The sequence below is a fragment of the Canis lupus genome, chromosome 26 (genome assembly GCF_048164855.1).
Source record: "Canis lupus baileyi chromosome 26, mCanLup2.hap1, whole genome shotgun sequence".
In the NCBI taxonomy this organism is placed as follows: Eukaryota; Metazoa; Chordata; class Mammalia; order Carnivora; family Canidae; genus Canis; species Canis lupus.
The window spans coordinates 9,863,159-9,881,473 of record NC_132863.1 but is presented as its reverse complement, the minus strand read 5'-3'; the positions used below and the strand labels follow the sequence as shown (position 1 = coordinate 9,881,473).

The following is an 18,315-nucleotide window of genomic DNA, read 5'->3' as shown; positions in this document are numbered from 1 at the left end:
TAGTTGAATTTCAGAGAATGGAGGCTTTGCTGACATTTTTCTTATGGCCACAGGAAATAATTGAGAAATAATGAGTCCCCCTCCTCTTTTTGTTATCCTTATCTACCTGGGCTTCACTTTAACCAAGTCACAAGAAGTAAAAACAAGTCATAAAACTATCTCACAGTCAACTTCTAAAGGAAGTACTGTCATGGAAGTGTGAGAATGATGGGGAATTTCTCATTAACTAGTAGTTTCAACATCCTTTTTAAACATATCTTTAATTACACTAATGAAGCAGTTAGTCTTCTTAAATGAGTATACTATCAACTAGTTAGCTAGCTCTTTACATACAAACACACACACATCCACATATTATTTTATTTCTTTTGTCACTGAAGGCAATCTTACTTTAGCTTCAGATTAAATAACAGCGACAGCCACTTGTTTTTCCACCTCCAAACTATGGTGCAGCCACAAGGAAGGCACATAAGTGAATAAACTGTCATTGATTCTAGAGCCCTTTGGTTGTGATAAATGGAAACTGTATTCTCTGGGATTTCTGAATGGATTTTTATTCAAACTACTTACTGTTAAATGTGTTTTATTCACCAACAGAGGCAGTAAAGGTCCCAGTGTTCCATTTCCCTGAATAACCTCATAAGCACTCACTCTGGGATATGCAACTTTGTAGACTTGGGAGAAGAAATGCTTAATTCCTACATTCTCTTCAGAACTTCCCTTTAGGCGGTGTCCCCCCAAAGTTATAGAATTGTGAAGAGTACAGAGGAAGTTAGGATCACTATTTGAAAGTTATTTTGTCTTTCTGGATGGAAGAACAATGTATTCATTTGTGATAAAAATCTAGATATGAATGATGTAATGAAGTATCGGTTTAACTAATGAGATGGGAAGCTCCAAAGACCTCCTGGCTGTTTTGCTAAATAAAATAACCACCTTCAAACATAAAAACAATTGTGGAAAAAGCTTCTGCCAAAGGTAAACCCCTCAGTATCTTATGGCAGATGTTATTGACAGAGTAGAAGAGACAGGAATTTCCTATAACTGTGGTTGGCTCTAAGGAATACAATTTCCAGCATGTCTTTCATCATTGTAATAATATGGTAATGATTAAATTCACCTGCAGAAGCCCAAGGCGTCTGTTTGTTTCATGGGAACTTCCAAATGTCTTGTGTACAGACTTGCTCAAGTGGGAGTTTGTGAGTGTAAGAACAGCAAACTCCACCTTATCTCACATGGCAAAGGAATGGTATGTTCTACTTAATTGAATATTCTTGTTGTTGGAGAGCTCTGGTGCATACCATACATTTTAATTCTCTAAGAGTGAATTTTAGTTAATGTGAAAGTGACACTCACATGCCTTACATCTGGCTTTGATGCGATAGTGGAAGTCTGTCTCCTTTAGCCCCTGGTTCGTCTATCTTTAAGTACTTTCCCAGCTTTGGCTAGAATTTAGCCCCACCTATGGTAGCTCTTGTATTATGGAACCATCCTAGCCCCCAGACATCCCCACAATTTGTGCTCTGCTCAGTCCAGCCACCCTATCAATCAAACTTCTATTCCGTAAGGGCTGTTTTGATAACTGGCTAGTTCCTTGTTCAACCAATTTGAGCTACAGTGTTTTGGTTGATAATTGTGTAATCTGTTGATACAGATTCCCTGAATAATATTTGACTCAAAGAGCTTGATTAGAATAAATAATTTGGCCTCATACAATTACTACAATCTTTTGCAATACAGAGACCTTATATATCATCTCTAGCCTAAATTCATTATTTCCATAAACATAATAGTTATATTCATTCAGTGCCTATGGTTATTCTGGGTGCTGTACTAGGTGTTTTATAAAAAAATATTTTCAATCTTTATGAAAGACACACAAATAAAACAAAAGAACTGTAAGATTGGTTCAGGAAAAGTTTGGGAAATTATCATCACCTAACAGAGTCAACAGAATAAACATGCCTTCTATTATCTCTGTAAAATGTTTTTGCTATGTTCATGGCATGTTGATCTTGCGCTGGCTGGCTACTCTTTAGAAAGGCTGAGTGCTTTGCTCCCATAAACTGCAATGTTCAATTATTAAGAGTCAGTTTTCCCTCAAACCCGTTTATCCCAATTGGTTTAGTGTTAGGCAAACAAAGAGAGTTGTTGTCTCTATGAAAATAAATCTAAGATGTAAGATGTTGCAAAACTTTGATGAAAGCCAGTTGCTTTCAAAAAATGTTGTCAAAGTAAATATGGATAAGACCCTTTTAGAAGATTAGGGGAAATTATAAGAAACTAGGAAAATTTTACTCCGATTGCCTTGTCATACATTATACTCTGGTTCTAGAAATAATAGTACATCATAAGTGAGGTTAGCGCAAGAAGGACAACTTGGAATTTCAGCTAGTAGACACTGCTACATTAGTCAAGATTCAGTGGCAAACAGAACTGGAAACATAATCTATATATCTATCATCTATCTATCTATCTATCTATCTATCTATCTATCTATCTATCATCTATCATCTATATCATCTATCATCTATCTATCATCTATTTTTTTCTTATAGGTATGCATACCTGCTCTCTGACATCCAGGGGAAACATTTCATCTGAACTTCCACTCAGTCCTGAATTTATCCCTTGTCTTATTTCACTAATTAGTGAGGGATATCACTTAAATGAGATCCTCTGATTGTTATATATGGGACAGAAAGCATCTTCCACATGAAGTTACGAGTAATCCATATGATATGTGAGTGTGAAGATGAATTGGGCAGTTGGGGAGCAGGAGCTGCGAAGAGGCTAAAGGTCTTAGACTCAGAACCCAAAATGAGACCCTAACTCTGGCAGGTATGGAGCTCCAAGATGTAAGGGAGAAAATGCTGGATCAACCATGCAGATGTGTGAGAATATGAATGAAAATGAAGAAGTAGGATGATGAATAAAGAGAAATGGGACATGGAAATATTGGCTACTGAACTCTCAGAATATGAGTGAACAGGGACCCTTGGGTGGCTCAGTGGTTGAGTGTCTGCCTTCGGCGCAAGGCATGATCCCGGGGTCCCAGGATCTAGTCTCACCTCAGGGTCCCCACAGGGAGTCTGCTTCTCCCTCTGCCTGTGTCTCTGCCTCTCTCTGTGTGTCTCCCATGAATAAATAAATAAAATCATAAAAAAAGAATATGAATGAACGGTTAAAAAGGGTTCTAGTTTGAGGAAAATGAATGGGTTCTCATACTAATAGAAATATTAGTCAAAGTCAAAGTCAAATATTAGTCACGGTGAACAGACAGAAAAACAAAGGAGGGTTGAAATATTTAGTGTGAAAAATATTCAGGAAGGTGTGTTGTGGAGACTCACATAATAGCAAATAAACTATGCAATTTTTGTTGAAATCTCATATCAAAAAAGACTTCTTTCAGATAGTGATATTTCAGCTATTTTAAGTGAAAGAGCATGTTAGGCAATAAGGTGCTTATGACATAGCAAAAGGGAGCAGGGAGATGGGCCTCTCTCCTGAGCCTCCAGGAATGACCCTGAACAATTATGTGGGAACCGGCTTACCGGGGAGCTGCCACCTCCTCCACATGCTCAAGACAGTAGAGAATCTGGAGGCTTCTGCCTCCGTGACCACCGCAACTGCCTTTCCATGCTCCCAAAGCAAGCAGCTCTTCTCGGAGTGATACTTCACGGAACCTCTGTAAATCTGAAAGGAGTCTTGCCTGTCAAAAACAGCCAAAGAGCTCCCTTCCTCCATTCTCCTTCCCAAAACACGTACAGGCAAATCCAATGGGAGAAACCCAATTTGCATTCAGAATCCTAGCTCCATGGAAGTCTAGAAACTGAGGGTTTTTGCTGTCTGCCTCCACAGTACAGGAAATTCACTAAAAGCACAGGAGTGTCAAGCTGCCTATCAGATTCATGTACAGTGAATAGTTTGTCTCTGTGAAAAGATTCGCAAATTAAGGTGCTATTCTGTATTTAGTTGAAATAAAATGTTTGTTTTCTAACATATTTCACCCACTGATTTTAAGACTCCTTAGAGTTTCATAGAAATTTAAAATAATGTGACAGTGTTCTTTTTAAAGTATATCTTAGAAGCCACGAAATATATATAGCATGAAAGAAATATAGCATGAATTGCTTTTTGATCTCCACTTTAACTTTGTCCATTAACCAGCAAAATTCTTGTCACACTTTTGTAGAATAAGAGAAGTTGTAATGCTTTATTTTCTCCCATTTTTCAGATGAGTTAAAATTGAAACTTTACGAGGCTGTGACTAATGCCTCTAAATGATAAAAACCTCAACTCTCTTAGCTAAAACTCATTATTTGCCCTGCCATTGTGTTGTTCTTTCACTTCCTTTTGACAGTGTCATTAACTAATAAGTTTTTGTAAACGAGGTTTTTCTTAACTTGGGCAAGTTAGAAAAGCTGTGTTTTAAAATCAGTCACTTGATGCCCAGACTAGCACATCTCCCACTTGTTCCCTTTAATCCAAAGAGGAAAGAACTGTGGGATTTGAGTTATGATAAAGGGGAATGTGGGTAAGTATTTCAGGGCAGCAATCAGCTAACCCCGCTGCAGAACAGAGTTCCCCTGCCCTGCTTCCTTCTTGACCTGAAGTGAATCCTATCACTGTACCTCGCATAGATATTGGTTTACCACACAATGAGCATTTACTAGACTGTCATGTGCCAGACACTGTGGCAAAACCGAAAAAAATCTCCCTGTCCTCATAGGGCTTCTGGTCTAGTAGGGTAGAGAAAACAAATTTCATGTTGGTGATAAATAGCATGAAAAAATGGTAAAGCCCAGATAAAGATAGCAGTTGTCACTAGATTGTTTGCAAGCAATCAGAATGTTAAGGATTGAAGACTTTCCCCAGCCACTAAAGTGAACAGGTTTGATGGAACTAAAATCCATTTGGTAAGTGTTGAAGGAGAGGGGAACCTAGTGAAGTATTTTAATTACTGTAAATTGCTATTAAATTATTTAATTTTTCCTTTCTGTGAAGGGAGAACATCTCAGGAGTGTACATCCATTTCCTGGGGCTGTTATAACAAAGTTACACAAACTTCATGGCTTAGAACAACTGGATTTTGTCTCACAGTTCTGGAAGCCAGAAGTCCAGAACCAGGTGTCAGCAGAGCCATGTTCCTTCTGAAACACGTAGGGGAATCCTCCCTTGCCTCTTCCTAGCCTCTGGTGGTTTGCTGGCATTCTGTAGTGGTACCCCATTTTCGCATGGCATGTTCCCTATGTGTGGGTCTGTATCTCTGTTTCCATTTGTCCTTTTTTATAAGGACACCAACCATATTGGATTAGAATGAACCCCAGAGACCTGATTTTAACCACATTTGACAGCCCCTGTCTCCAATTTAGGTCACATTTTGTGATTTTGGGAGTTAGGACTTTGGAAACAATATTATAAACTTGGAATTTCTCTGGTGATAAAGACAGATATGCAGACAACTATCTTATTAGGCAGAAATAAGTAAATGCTAGTGGTTCTTTGGTGTTTAAAAAGAAGGACCGATTCTCTTTTTATAAAATGGGTGAGTCCACACAAACCAGAAGGATTCAAAGTTAGTAAAAGGTACTTCAGTGGGTGGAATAGCATGACTGGAGCTGGTTTATTTAGTACTTTTTAATTTAATGAACTAGTCTCATTACCATCTTACTAAGATAACTGTATCTTAGCCCACTCTCTTTAAAAGTATTTAAGCATCTTATGTCATGGTTGGATGGATTTTTTTCCCCTTCTTTTCTCCTATTCTGTTTGGTGGAGGTGTTGGAAAGCTTAAAAATCTGACTGCCAGAAAGTGCAGTCGTAATGTGGCTGTCTCTACTCATGCAAACAGGAGAACCCATGGGGTTGAGCAGGCTAGTCTGTGATGGAACAGTGATTACATAGGAGGCATTGGGTCTCTTGCTGCAAATGTAGGTTGTACAGCTCCAGCATAAGAGAAGGCACCTTGTCTCAGGAAAAAGCCAGCAGTTGTACCGAGCTTCCCTGTATCCTGGCCCATTCATTATGGGTGCCACAGGGGACAGCCTAGGTCAGGCTGATCTTGGGTCTCCAGACACTCCATCAAGACAGCAAGTTTAAAAATATGCCCCTTAATTTGATCCTTCCCTGAAGAAGCCTGAAACATATAGGATTCTTGGCAAAATCTGTCATCATAACATTACAGAAGATTCATAAAACCTTCCTAAAGATTGCTATGGGATTCTAATGGTTCCTCAGGTGTCTTCTGGCCCCTCTGATCAACTTTTCACACTAATGAGGGAGGGAGAAGGAAAACCATCATCACCCCAGGTGTGTGTCTTCTCACACTTGCCATTCTGGATTCAGATGAGAGAGGTCTGAAAGCAGGAATTATTATTACCCCGAATTTCTAAGGAGAGAATTTTTTGTCCTTTCTAGCAAAAGTGTAGCATGACACTAAATATCCCTCTTGGGTTTTTATTATAATCAAGCCAATATTTTTTCCTGATTTTAAGAAATTTAAATATCTTGTGATGGAAGATAAACTAAATCCCCACCCACCTTTTTTTTCTTAATAATTTTTCCACTCTTTGAGCCACAGAGATCTCGTCCCACTCCCCCTATTTTTTTACACTGCATAATTGTTTCAGCTTAGTTATGGTGTTTCCTGAAAATTTATCTAATGACTTCCAACAGAATTTTGATTTAGAAGCAAGTGGTATTATTCTCTCTTCTTTCCCCAATATATAAAGTGTCTAGCCCTCGTGTTATTGGCAAGATTATGTTTCCTTTGTTGTTTTAACCTCAACTTTATAAAACTGGCTCACATGATGCTTTTACTCTAGGATTGGAGAGTTCAAACATTTATAAATCCAAAAACAACATGTTCCTGTGCAGAAATCCACCACACCATTGAGAAGCATGTCATAATGATAGCCAGAAATGGTAAGGGCAAAAGTAAAAAGAAGAAAAAAATGTTTTTGAAATGTGAGCTTTGTAAGACTTGTAAGACTAAATAAATAGCATTACTCATCTTCCTTACTTTAAGTAGAATCTTATTTTAGAGAGTCAAAACCAGCCAGAAAGTGTAGGAGCACCATACCACCATTTAGATAGTTACACATTTACTCTAAGACCTTCCTTTATAAATTTTTTTTAATTTTTTTTATTTATTTATGATAGTCACAGAGAGAGAAAGAGAGAGAGGCAGAGACATAGGCAGAGGGAGAAGCAGGCTCCATGCACCGGGAGCCCGATGTGGGATTCGATCCCGGGTCTCTAGGATCGTGCTCTGGGCCAAAGACAGGCGCCAAACCACTGTGCCACCCAGGGATCCCAAGACCTTCCTTTAAATGTTTGCTCCACCTTCATCTCTTCCCCTGTAGCAGAAGCACACAGTGGGAGAAAGCACCTAAATAATTTCTCATTATACTTTACTTGAACAATGAAATATAGTCCCAAGTTATCACAAACCTAATAGTCATGCCTAAAACAAATATACAAGGCAGGTCATTTAATTTTATGATTATAGGTAAATGCAGCCAGATGACAACAAATAACTTAAATAATGATTAGCATTCATTCTACTCATGTATACATAAGATTTGGGGACACAACATTCCTTCTATTTATGCTTTGAGTATTTCTTAAAATAACATTTGTTCCTATTAGTCCCTGAAATATCCAGAATATCCATTAATTTACTGATCTATATTTCTATTTTGATTTTTAAAATATTTTTGGCTTAATAACACAAGGAAAGCAAAAATAGAAATACTAGTAATAGGAAGCCTGGGTCGCCACAGTGAGTTAAGTGTCTGACTCTTGGTTTCTGCTCATGTCAATATCTCAGAGTTGTGAGATCTAGCCCTACATCAGGTTTCCTGCTCAGTAGGGGGTCTGCTCAAGATTCTTTCTCCCTCTTCCCCTCTCCCCGCTCACACACAGTCTCTCTCTCTTTCACATAAATAGATAGATGATAGATAGATAGATAGATAGATAGATAGATAGATAGATAGATAGAATCTTTTTTAAAAAGAAATAATAGTAATAAATAAGCTAGGAAGCAAATTAGCCTAAGTTTGATTTTTTTTTTTTTTTGAAGTAGGCTCCATGCCCAGCATGGAGGCCAACATGGGGCCCAAACTCATGATGACACTGCGATCAAGACCTGAGCTAAGATTAAGAGTCAGACTCTCAACCAGCTGAGCTACCCAGGTGCCCCTACAGTGTTGTTGTTGTTGTTGTTGTTGTTTTAAATAGGCATCCGTGACTTTGTTGCTGTGTCTGAAAATGTTTTGCGTGTATCAGGAAATCCCAAAAAAGTTCATACCTAATTGCACAGTAAGTTGAAATACCTATTTTTAGGTTTGTTTCTCTTATGGGTTTGTTTCTCCTATTGGTTTCCTCCAAAGTCACTGAGTGAATCTGGCTTCAATTTACTTATATTTTGGAGTTTTATCCTCAACTGTGCTGTGGACCATCACAGCCACGTATAAAGATAGAAAAAAAGCAATGCTGTTGGATGCTAGTGACAACTGCTTCCTTGTGTGGCAGACAGATTCAAAATGGATTAATGTTCAAGTCAGGCCCTTTCACTTGTACTCTCTCATGAGGGTTGACAGAGCAATGAATGTGGCTTGTCCACAGACCTCCTGACTCCTCTGCCATCTTTGAGTTGACACCACTTTCTGATCTGAGACAGAGTGTCATTTGGGGTCAGTGGTTTTGCCATTTGTGATATCTTGCAATAGATTTCCTATGTGGTGGGAAGAGGAAAGGTAGAAGGATGGAGGAAGGGAAGGAGTGAGAGGGAGGGAGGAAGCAAGAGGGAGGGAGGGCAGATCCTTTTGTCTCAGTATAGAAGAATGAGTAAAAGTTGAGGGAAAGGGAGGGAAGGAGGGAGAGAGAGAGAGAGAGAGAGAGAGAGAGAGAGAGAATATCCTTTATTAAATATCAACTGTGACTTTTTAATTGATATTTTTAGAGCCATAGTATATTTTCCATATCAACAGGTAAACTTTTCTTCTATCATCTAATCAATGTGTATATATGCTCACACCTGTGAGGTCAATGAACACAGGGCTCTATGTTTCCCCACATTCTTCTTGCTATATTTTCCTGGCCCTGGTCTCATCAGAGCACTTTGGAAAGGTGTGGCTGTAAACTTTGAGGAGGGCACAGACACTGGTATTTACTGAAACAGCATTTAAGCCATCAATTCTCTTAGGACTTAGTCCTTCATGGAAGAAGCTTTCTCTGTAGTAACATCTCCTGGAATTTCCTGCGGAAATCCATCTCTGCCACTGTCATCCATGTGGTCTGTGTGAACGGATCATCCTCAGCTGCAGGGGAGGCCATAATGTGTTTAAGCATATTATTACTTCCCATTCCCTTGGGTATAGTGTTTGGTCTAGTGTTGGTCATGTGGTTTTAACAAGGGAAGCTCAGGACTTTTTGTGACCTTGTCAGACTCTGGTCTCTACCTCTGGTTATGAATGAAGAAGCACAGAGCCTTTATACTGTTGGAAGGCATATTATGAGCCAAAGGGGACCGATAACAGCATGAAACATAAAGTATAAGGCAGAGAGAAGAGATGGAAAGAAGTAGAGCCTTTCCGTCATTTTATCCTCAGCCCATTCTACCTCTATATATTCCAGTTATGTGAATAGTAAATTCCTCTTATTATTAGAGTCATTCCGAGTTGGATTTTTTCTTATTTGGTACCCATATGAACCCACAGATTCACAATGACTTGATAGAATTTCAAAATATTTTGTCATTAATTTTTTATTGGGAGATGGGAAATAAACGAGGAAAATGCCAACCATGGCAAACCATCAAGAACAGTGAAAGTTTGGCAACAATGATGGCAACAATAATAATAAAAAGGTAAGACCACAGAAGTCCTGTGTCAAGTCATTTAGACTCTTTCTCTAAACTGAAGAACAGGAGTCCAAACTCATGGCTGTTTGTTTAAAGAGTGTCTGTGAGTAAATGAACATCCAGACCCCAGGCAGGCTACAGTAAACAGCTCATTCAAGCAAATTGCCTTGGATGAAGAAAACACCCCTGCCGTAATTGGGGGGGGGGGGGCAAGCATGAAAATAATAAGGTGCTTGGGAAACCCCAGAGTCTCTATGAATACCTTAGCAGTTCAAATAGCATTTGGATCTGGTAGGAAAGAGCAAACCTTTTTAATTTCATACAGCTGGTGCTGCAGTCGCTTTACCCCGTTGAGTTTTCTTTTCCCATCTGAATAGGAAAGCAGAGTTCGCTCTGTCATATTGAGCCAGTCACTAATGGGCCCTGCCAGGCGTGGAAAAGATAAAAGCCACCACCTGCCTTGCCTCAGCTCCCCCTAGCCCATTCCCGGGCTCCAGTTGTCTGCACAGCTGCTGCAGCTGATCATTGTTCTACCTTAGAGCTGCCTTGGGAGCTCAGCCATCCCAGCCTCAGCAGCCTAAAAATTGCACTTCGAATGAAGCTCCTGGATGGGTCTGCTCTGCACCTTGGCCATGACCCCTTGTGAGTCTGTTGCCTGCAAGGCCCAGCGGCCACAGCTTACGTGCCTGCCGTATACTTGGGCCTAGGAGGAGCACACATGGCACTCTAGGTAGGCTGGAGAGTTTGAGCAAAAAAGAGAGAGGTATTTATATTGACATTTGGTGGGCATGCATTCCTTTTCTGGCTTCTCGATGTCCATTAACATTAACCTTAGTCTCAGAGTAAGGCCCCTTTTCCTACTGGCAATATAGTCACCCAGGCCTGACTAGTGAAAAAATCGCTTTCCCTTCTGATATCTGTGACTGTGTTGGAGATAGGCACAGACTTATGTTTGGTCAACAATAGCCCCTGAGGTTCATTCTGCAGAACTAGTTTTGGGAGTTGGTGCTCTCTTTGTTGCTAGATTCAAATCCTAGAGTATATGGAGGCTTAAAGTTATTGGCATCTCTGTCAATATATCATGGCTGCAATAATACTGCATCATAATACATTGTCCCCAAATTCAGTGTATTAGAACAACGGGCATTTATTTCTCAATCATGGGCAACAGATTGGCTGTGACTTAGTTGGGCTAGTTGGATTGGACTCCGAACTCAGGATTCTAGGTTAGGTTCACATCTGCTCATCATGTGTCTCACCTGCCTTGGACAAGAAGCTACTACATGGCAGGCAGATGAATGACACACTCCTGAGGCAAGGCTTGTCATGCTGGCACTAGCCTCTGCTACTCTCATGTCCAGTAACATTCATAGCCAGAGCAAGCCACAAAGTCAAGGGAGCAGAAAGTACACTTCAAAAACCACAAAACCATGGCAAGGTATTTTATTGGATAGATTATTTTATTGTAGGCAGGAGTGAAAAAATTGAGACTAGTGATCTAGTCTGTCAGACTAACTAGTGCATGGAACATGACAAGAGTCAACACATGTGGTGAGAGGCAAGAACTGAGGGTTGGAGAGAGATGGAGGCCTATTGTTTGAGCTTTGAATCCAGCTGTAAATGAATAGATTTTACTCTTGGACCTTTTAGTCATGTAATTCCTTTTGGTTTAAACCTTTTCCAATTGGTTTTTTGTCACTTGCAAGCAAAAGAGACCTAACTTTTACAACCTTTATAGGTATTATCTTAGTCTTTCCAATAATCTAACAACAGTGTCAGTACTACAATTCACATTTTGCAGGTTAGGAATCCAAGCTAGAGAAGGATGGACTGAATTGTTCTGAACCCATCAGTCAGAAAGGATCAGAGCAGGAATTGGATCTCAGGTCACTCTAGCTGCAAAGTTGTCCTTCTGTCCTCATAGCCTCCATTTATGCAGATGTGTTTGGAGAGAATTGGCACAATTCTAGTTAGGAGAATCCATGGAGAAGAAAAGAGATAAAACAGAAGAGCAGTTGGGATGGAGAGAAGACATGAACAGACAGACATTTTTCCAAAGAAGACATACAGATGGCCAACAGACACATGAAAAAATGTTCAACGTTATTCGTCAACAGGAAAATGCAAATCAAAACTACACTGAGATATCACCTCATACATGTCAGAATGGCTAAAATAAAAAATATAAGAAACGAGTGTTGGTGAGGATTTATAATAAAAGAAACTCTCATGTGCAGTTGGTGGGAATGTAAATTGGTGCAACCACTGTTGAAAACAGTATGGAAGTTCGTCAGAAAATTAACAATTGAACTACCATATGGCCCAGTAACTGCACTACTGGATAGTTACCCAAAGAATAAGGAAATGCTAATTAATTGGATAGGATATCTGCATCCTTATATTTATTGTAGCACTATTTACAATAGCTAAAGTATGGAAGCCAGCCCAAGTGTCCATGCAGAGATGAATGGATAAAGAAGATGTTGTGTGTATGTGTGTGTGTGTGTATATACACACAGATGGTTATCAGAGTGGAGAGATAGGTGAAATAGGGGAAGGGGATTAAGAGTACACTTATCATGATGAGCACTGAGTGATGTATCGAGTTGTTGAATTGTTATATTGCATGCCTGAAACTAATATAGCATTGTATGTTAACTGTGCTGGAATTAAAATTTTTTAAAAAGAAAAGAGATGTAAACAAACTAAAAAATAGTACTAAAAAATAAAAGTGCAGTTTGAGACCAGTCTAACCTTGAGTGTTGGGTGTGATTCATACTGTGATGAGCAACTCACACCCCCCCTTTAGGAAGAAAGGACTCACTCTCCCTGCTGCTGGGATTAGGCTGACAGATAATTTGTAGCTGTTAGTCTCCTTTTTGAACTGCCTCAGCCAAAGAGAACATCTTTCTCAAAAGTCCTAGCATCTTCCCAGGATAGCCCACATCTAATGACTTATTGAGGTAGGAGTATAAATACCTGAGCTTTAGACCTCAACGCAGGGTAGCTCTGACAGGTCAACCCATTTCTGGAGCTCCTGAGACTTCTCTTGATGTTCTTCTTGCCAGGTCCAGCTTCAGCCCCTCTCTTTCTGCAGACTTGGATCCCAAGAGCCCTTCCTGATAATGTCCCTGCGTGCTAGTCTGCTTTCAAGAGAACTCAACTTAGAACACCACACGTAAACAGTTTGTGTTTTTTCCTCATGGTAAAACTGAGTGATTGAAATGAAGAGCCGATCATTCTGAGCAGAGGGATGGATGGTAATAATCTGCAACATGACTTAAGAAGGTGATGCAAAATCACTCATTCCTCTGCAGTGTGGCTCAGAAACCAAGCAAAATTGAAGGGCTTGGCCATACTCCTCTCTTCTGAAGCCACACAACCTTCACTGTGCAGTTTGGCTACTCAACAGATTGCCCAGTTGTTTTGATATTTTGCAGGCATAACCTAATCTCACAGTTTTCTTGTGAACATCAAATACTTTTAAATGCTGCTTGCAAATAAAGTATCATCTAGTTCCTACTCCCCACCTTCCCATTGTCTGATGTGAAGCATCTTCTGATGAAAGTTTATAGTAGTTACCTTTATAACAGCATAAATTAAAATTAAAATTAAAATGAAAATATTATCATAAGTGTCATTTCCCTCCCATTTCAAATGTAGAGTACTGCAGGAATTCTCAGGAAATCAAAGTATTACCTTTAAAGCTCTGCTTTTATAAGCATAAGAAGGAAATTGCAGCACAATAGCATTTATCCAACTATCAAGATTTTTTTATAGTCTATAAAATATTTGCCAATATATTCCCCATGTGAAATCTACTATACGGAGCAATTAAAAACAAACATCATGTGCACTATATGTTGGAGATGCTTTTAATACCTGAAGCCAGAGCAAATGATCACCAGGGCTCAAAGTTAATAACAGATTGAAAGGATACCCTTAAAATTGTGGCAGTGGCTTTGTATTTTTTTTTTTTTTTTTGTGGCTTTGTATTAAATCTGTGGTTTGCATGCTTCTTTTTTACTGCTTCATTAAAATAATAATTAAACTCTAAACAGGCAAGCCTGCAATTAAACAATTGTGTGCGACTGTTAAGTATATGTGCGACAATTATGCATACATTCCATATTGTTCCTGAAGGATCATTTTATGTAAATGATTGCAATAATGTTCAACCAAAATCTAAGCTATCTTGGTACCTGGTATACAATCTGTTATAGATTTAGCAACCCTAAAGCCTGGATCTATCAGAAGATATAATTTAATGTATTTGACAAAATATATGAAGTTTATAAAGTCCATAAACAACTTTGAGTACATTTAGTTTTACACAAATCCAATATTCATTGTGCTCTATTGTAATAATTGTGTGTAATTTTTTCTCTTCAAGAAAAACACCAACTCCTATTTTTAAGTCCCATTATATAGTACCATATGGTATTTTGAGGTGCTCCTTGAATCTTTTTAGAATGAATAAAGATGTCCCAAAAGTCTTTGTGCAGTTTTAAGCTATAATAATTTCAGAAATACAAATGCTACAAATTATAAATCTATTATATGAATGTTTAATTATGCAGACTTCTTTTATATTCTTTTTGAAATTTTAGATCTATTATTTATTTTTGTTTCACTCAATGTTTGGCTGCTTCAGAGGAACTGAAAACAAATTTTCTTTTGAAAGATTTTATTTATTTATTCATGAGAGACACAGAAAGAGGGAGAAATGCAGAGAGGTAGAGGGAGAAGCAGGCTCCATGCAGGGAGCCCGATGCACGACTCGATCCTGGGACTCCATGATTATGCCCCGAGCCGCAGGCAAACGCCAACCACGGAGCAACCCAGGCATCCCTGAAAACAAAAATTTAGTTATGAGTTCATTACTGAGGAGTCACAACATTCCATAAATGTTAAAGAAATTTATCAAACTGAAACTTCAAATTATACTTTTATAAGTTAGTATATTACACTCCTAAAGTGAATGCTTACAACTGACCAAGATTTGTTGTTATCTCAAAAATCTAGTTGTTAATTATCTTTCTCTATGCTCAATTTTTAACAATTTTTTTGACAGAGCACACATTAGACAATTTTTCCCAGTTATTAATAATGTAAAATGTGATTTCCTTGCCTATGTTCCATGCGCTTTAATGGTGAAAGCTAATGTATTTAATGACAAATCTAATCCTCAGTGTTTGGAAGAAAGTAGGGTGGGTTATGATTGCCAAAGGTGGCATGACATAATTGTTTAGTTCTAGGTATCCTCAAGTTTTTAAAACAAAGATCCAAGAACTGATGTTGGTAAAATAGGTCAGCCCTCATTAAACCAGTTCTGTTCTATTGATAAACTTCTTGTTAGAAGTACAGCAGCAAGTAAAATAAAATGGTTATATGAAAATGTGTGCATTAGCAGCAGGATGGCTATTTTAGCATATAGCTCTCTTCTTGGGTGTCCTTGAATAGGCTGATACTGAGTGGAAGGGAGCCAAGATCATCAACCAGATATAAAGGACTTCTAAGCACAAGGCTTGGAAAATGGGAGCTCTTGGAACCATATTCTATTTGGCAGAAACAAATCCTGATTCAGCCTTTTCATTTTTCCACTCTAAGTACATTGAGTTCTCTGCCTAGTTCAAGGTACGGATCTTTCTAAAGAAACCTTAGAGATAAAGTCGTTTTTTATGCTTACAAGAGTTTAAGGTCACACTCTCTTGTTTCTAGAGAACGAGGGCAATTCACTTCCTGTGTCTTAAGAAAAATGTTTCTCTTTCTAATACTTTCTGAGGGACATATATAGAGTATAGTAGCAATCTTGAAAAAAATGATGAAAGTAAAAGCACAGGTTATTAAGAGTCCTGAGAATTGGAACTCTTGATGCCAGCCTGAACGATGATACTAACTGTTGTCAGGACAGGTGCACTGAACATATAAACAAATGTTCATGGAATGCACATTTCCTGAGCTCTTGTTCTGTTAGGCCTTTTTTCTCTCAGTCTAGTTGCCATGAAGTCCCCAAGCTTTGGCATGACTGAGTCCTGTAGCATTAGGACTGATAGAAGGAAAGGGTAGAAGGCGGTGATTGAAGGGACTATCACATCTCGTTGCAGATTACTTTCTGAGTCCTTGCTTACTGCAAGTGGCTTGGGCTTCAAATGGCTAACTTCCCTTACCTTTTCTGAGCTGCCAAAATCCATCCCCCACTGCATTGGCTCTCCTCCAAGTCAGGAAGCATCTTGGGACTATTACTGCAGTTCTTTTCCTTTCTGCCTCTGATCAGATAGATACACACAAACATGTACCACATGTGTGTGTGCACATGCATGCACACATATGCATACTCTCATGGTTGGATGGATAGATGGATAGAAAAAAGGAACAGGGAAGGAAGAAAGGAAGGGAGGCAGGAAACATTTAATTCCTGCTAGGATCTAAGGTATTACAACGACATGAAATTATGAGCTTCTATTATGGATTATAAGAAGCATATCATTTAGTCATTGAAACAACCCCTGTTTACAGAATAAAACAAAACAAAAAAACAAGATAGTTAAAAACCTTGAAATGCTAAAAGGATAAGCAATTTTCAATAGTTAAAAAGGGGATTGGTCTGACTTCAAAGCCCTTTTCTACTATACCACAGCTGACCAACATGGGAAGCAAAGAGAGAAAGACAGAAAAAAAATAGATGAGGATTTCCAGAGTTACCAAAGTCTAGCAAAGTTCAAATGGTACCATTTATGCCTCTCCGTCAAGATTCTCTCTCTCTCTCTCTCCTTCCCTCTCTCCCTTTGGTGGGAGGAGGGGCAGAGGGGGGGAGAGAGAGAGAGAGAAAGAGAGAGAATCTTAAGCAGTCTCCATGCCCAAGCCAGGTACAAAGCCCAGTGCAGGGCTTGATATCACAACCATGAAACCATGAAATCATGACTTGAGTCAAAATCAAGAGTTGGATGCTTAACCAACTGAGCAATTCAGGTGCCCCAAGATTCCCTCTCTTGATCAGTAGTCAGCTTTCCTTTACTAAAGCCTAAGGGTAAACTTCTTTAAACCTTTTTGGTCCTCAGTAGCCCAGATCATACTCTGTCTTCAAGAACATAGAGATACACTTAGAGGGAAATTTAGTAAAGGAAAAAAAAAAAAAAGAGAGAGACAGAAGAAGTCTTTTTCAGAGACTTAAAAAAAATTTAATTTGAATGTTCTAGACATTTCAGTGTTCCAGAACAGAATCAGCAGACATTTTCTGGGAAGGGCCAGAGAATAAATATTTTAGGCTTTATGGGTCAGGAGGCAAACTGGAGGACATTGTATAGATGCTTATATAGCAATAGAAAAAACAAATCTCTACAAAATTTTTATTGATGAAAATCAAAATACAATAATAATTGAATACAATTTTTAAAAATATAAAATAAGAAAGGTCATTTTCTAATAAGAAGGGTGGACATTATTTTGGGATATTTTGTTTAATTGTAGTTTAAAGTTACTGTCCCTTATTAGTAAACTAGGTTCATTGATAATCTAATTGCATATGTTCATTGATAAAAACCATTCTTAATTCATGAGCCATCCATAAACATACAGCACACTGAATTTGACCCATAGGCTATGGTTTGCTGACCCTTGCTTTAGAATCTCATATGGGTATTACAGTTCATGGAATCTGGGGAAGAGATTCACTACTGTGTTCTTTTAAATCCTCAACTCCTCACTGAGAGGTCATCTTGAGGAAGGACTTATCAAAATGTTCATCTTAGGGTATCTAAGGCAAAGAAGTACATATAGATAAATAGTTTGAGGCTCTGAGAGGAGACTTGGATGCCATGTCCCAGTGTAAATCTTCTTTAAGATCTACCTGAAAAATTCATGTGCATTTTGAAAATTCCTCCAGAGTATGATCATATGTGTTTCCTGCATCCCATGTCTTAAGGAAAACCAAAGTCAAGAGGAAACTCACCATTTTTATCTTGTGTCTTTACATTTTAGTCACTTAGCTTAGAAGCCTGGCAGTTAAGATATTGCCTCATTTCTCATGCAGCTGAATCTCTGTCAAGTTAATTATTGCTGGCAGTGATAACAAACTTGTCCAAAATCTCAGTGGCTCCATAAAGTAAAAAAGTTTATTTCTCACTCACTTTACAGCTCTTTGTGGGTTGGGAAGCTCTCCTGGGGCAGCCATACTCCAAGTGGTGACTTGGGGACTGGTTCCTTCCACCATGTAGCTCTGTCTTGGAATCATTTGTCTTCAACCATGTGGAGAGAGAGGGTGAGATTGAGTAGAGGATTTGGGGGAAGATTTTCAAGTCCAGGTCCAATACATGTCCCTCTCACCCACATTCCTTTGTTCAGAATTCAGTCACATTGTCCCAAAACTATTACAGGGCAGATTTAGAATTATAGTCTGACCAAATACCTAGGGATAAAATATCATTATATCAGTACTTCCTCTCACA

At 38.7% G+C, this 18,315-nt stretch overlaps 1 protein-coding gene and 1 long non-coding RNA gene across 9 annotated transcripts in view; both read left to right on the top strand.

Annotated features, from left to right (window-relative positions):
* MACROD2 (mono-ADP ribosylhydrolase 2) overlaps nt 1-18,315 on the top strand; it is a 1,923,575-nt gene that overhangs the window by 940,956 nt on the left and 964,304 nt on the right. The gene's annotated exons all lie outside the window — the stretch shown is intronic.
* The window catches only part of LOC140618057 (uncharacterized), a 59,258-nt gene that overhangs the window by 28,929 nt on the left and 12,014 nt on the right, over nt 1-18,315 (top strand). For 2 of the 5 annotated variants that reach the window (XR_012018227.1, XR_012018225.1), the window contains exons 4-5: nt 6,828-6,927; nt 8,245-8,325. This is a non-coding gene — a long non-coding RNA (uncharacterized lncRNA). Of the gene's footprint in view, nt 1-6,827; nt 6,928-8,244; nt 8,326-9,453; nt 9,841-11,792; nt 12,094-12,936; nt 13,877-18,315 lie in introns of those variants that run through there. The other 3 variants (XR_012018223.1, XR_012018224.1, XR_012018226.1) reach the window with 3 other exon arrangements.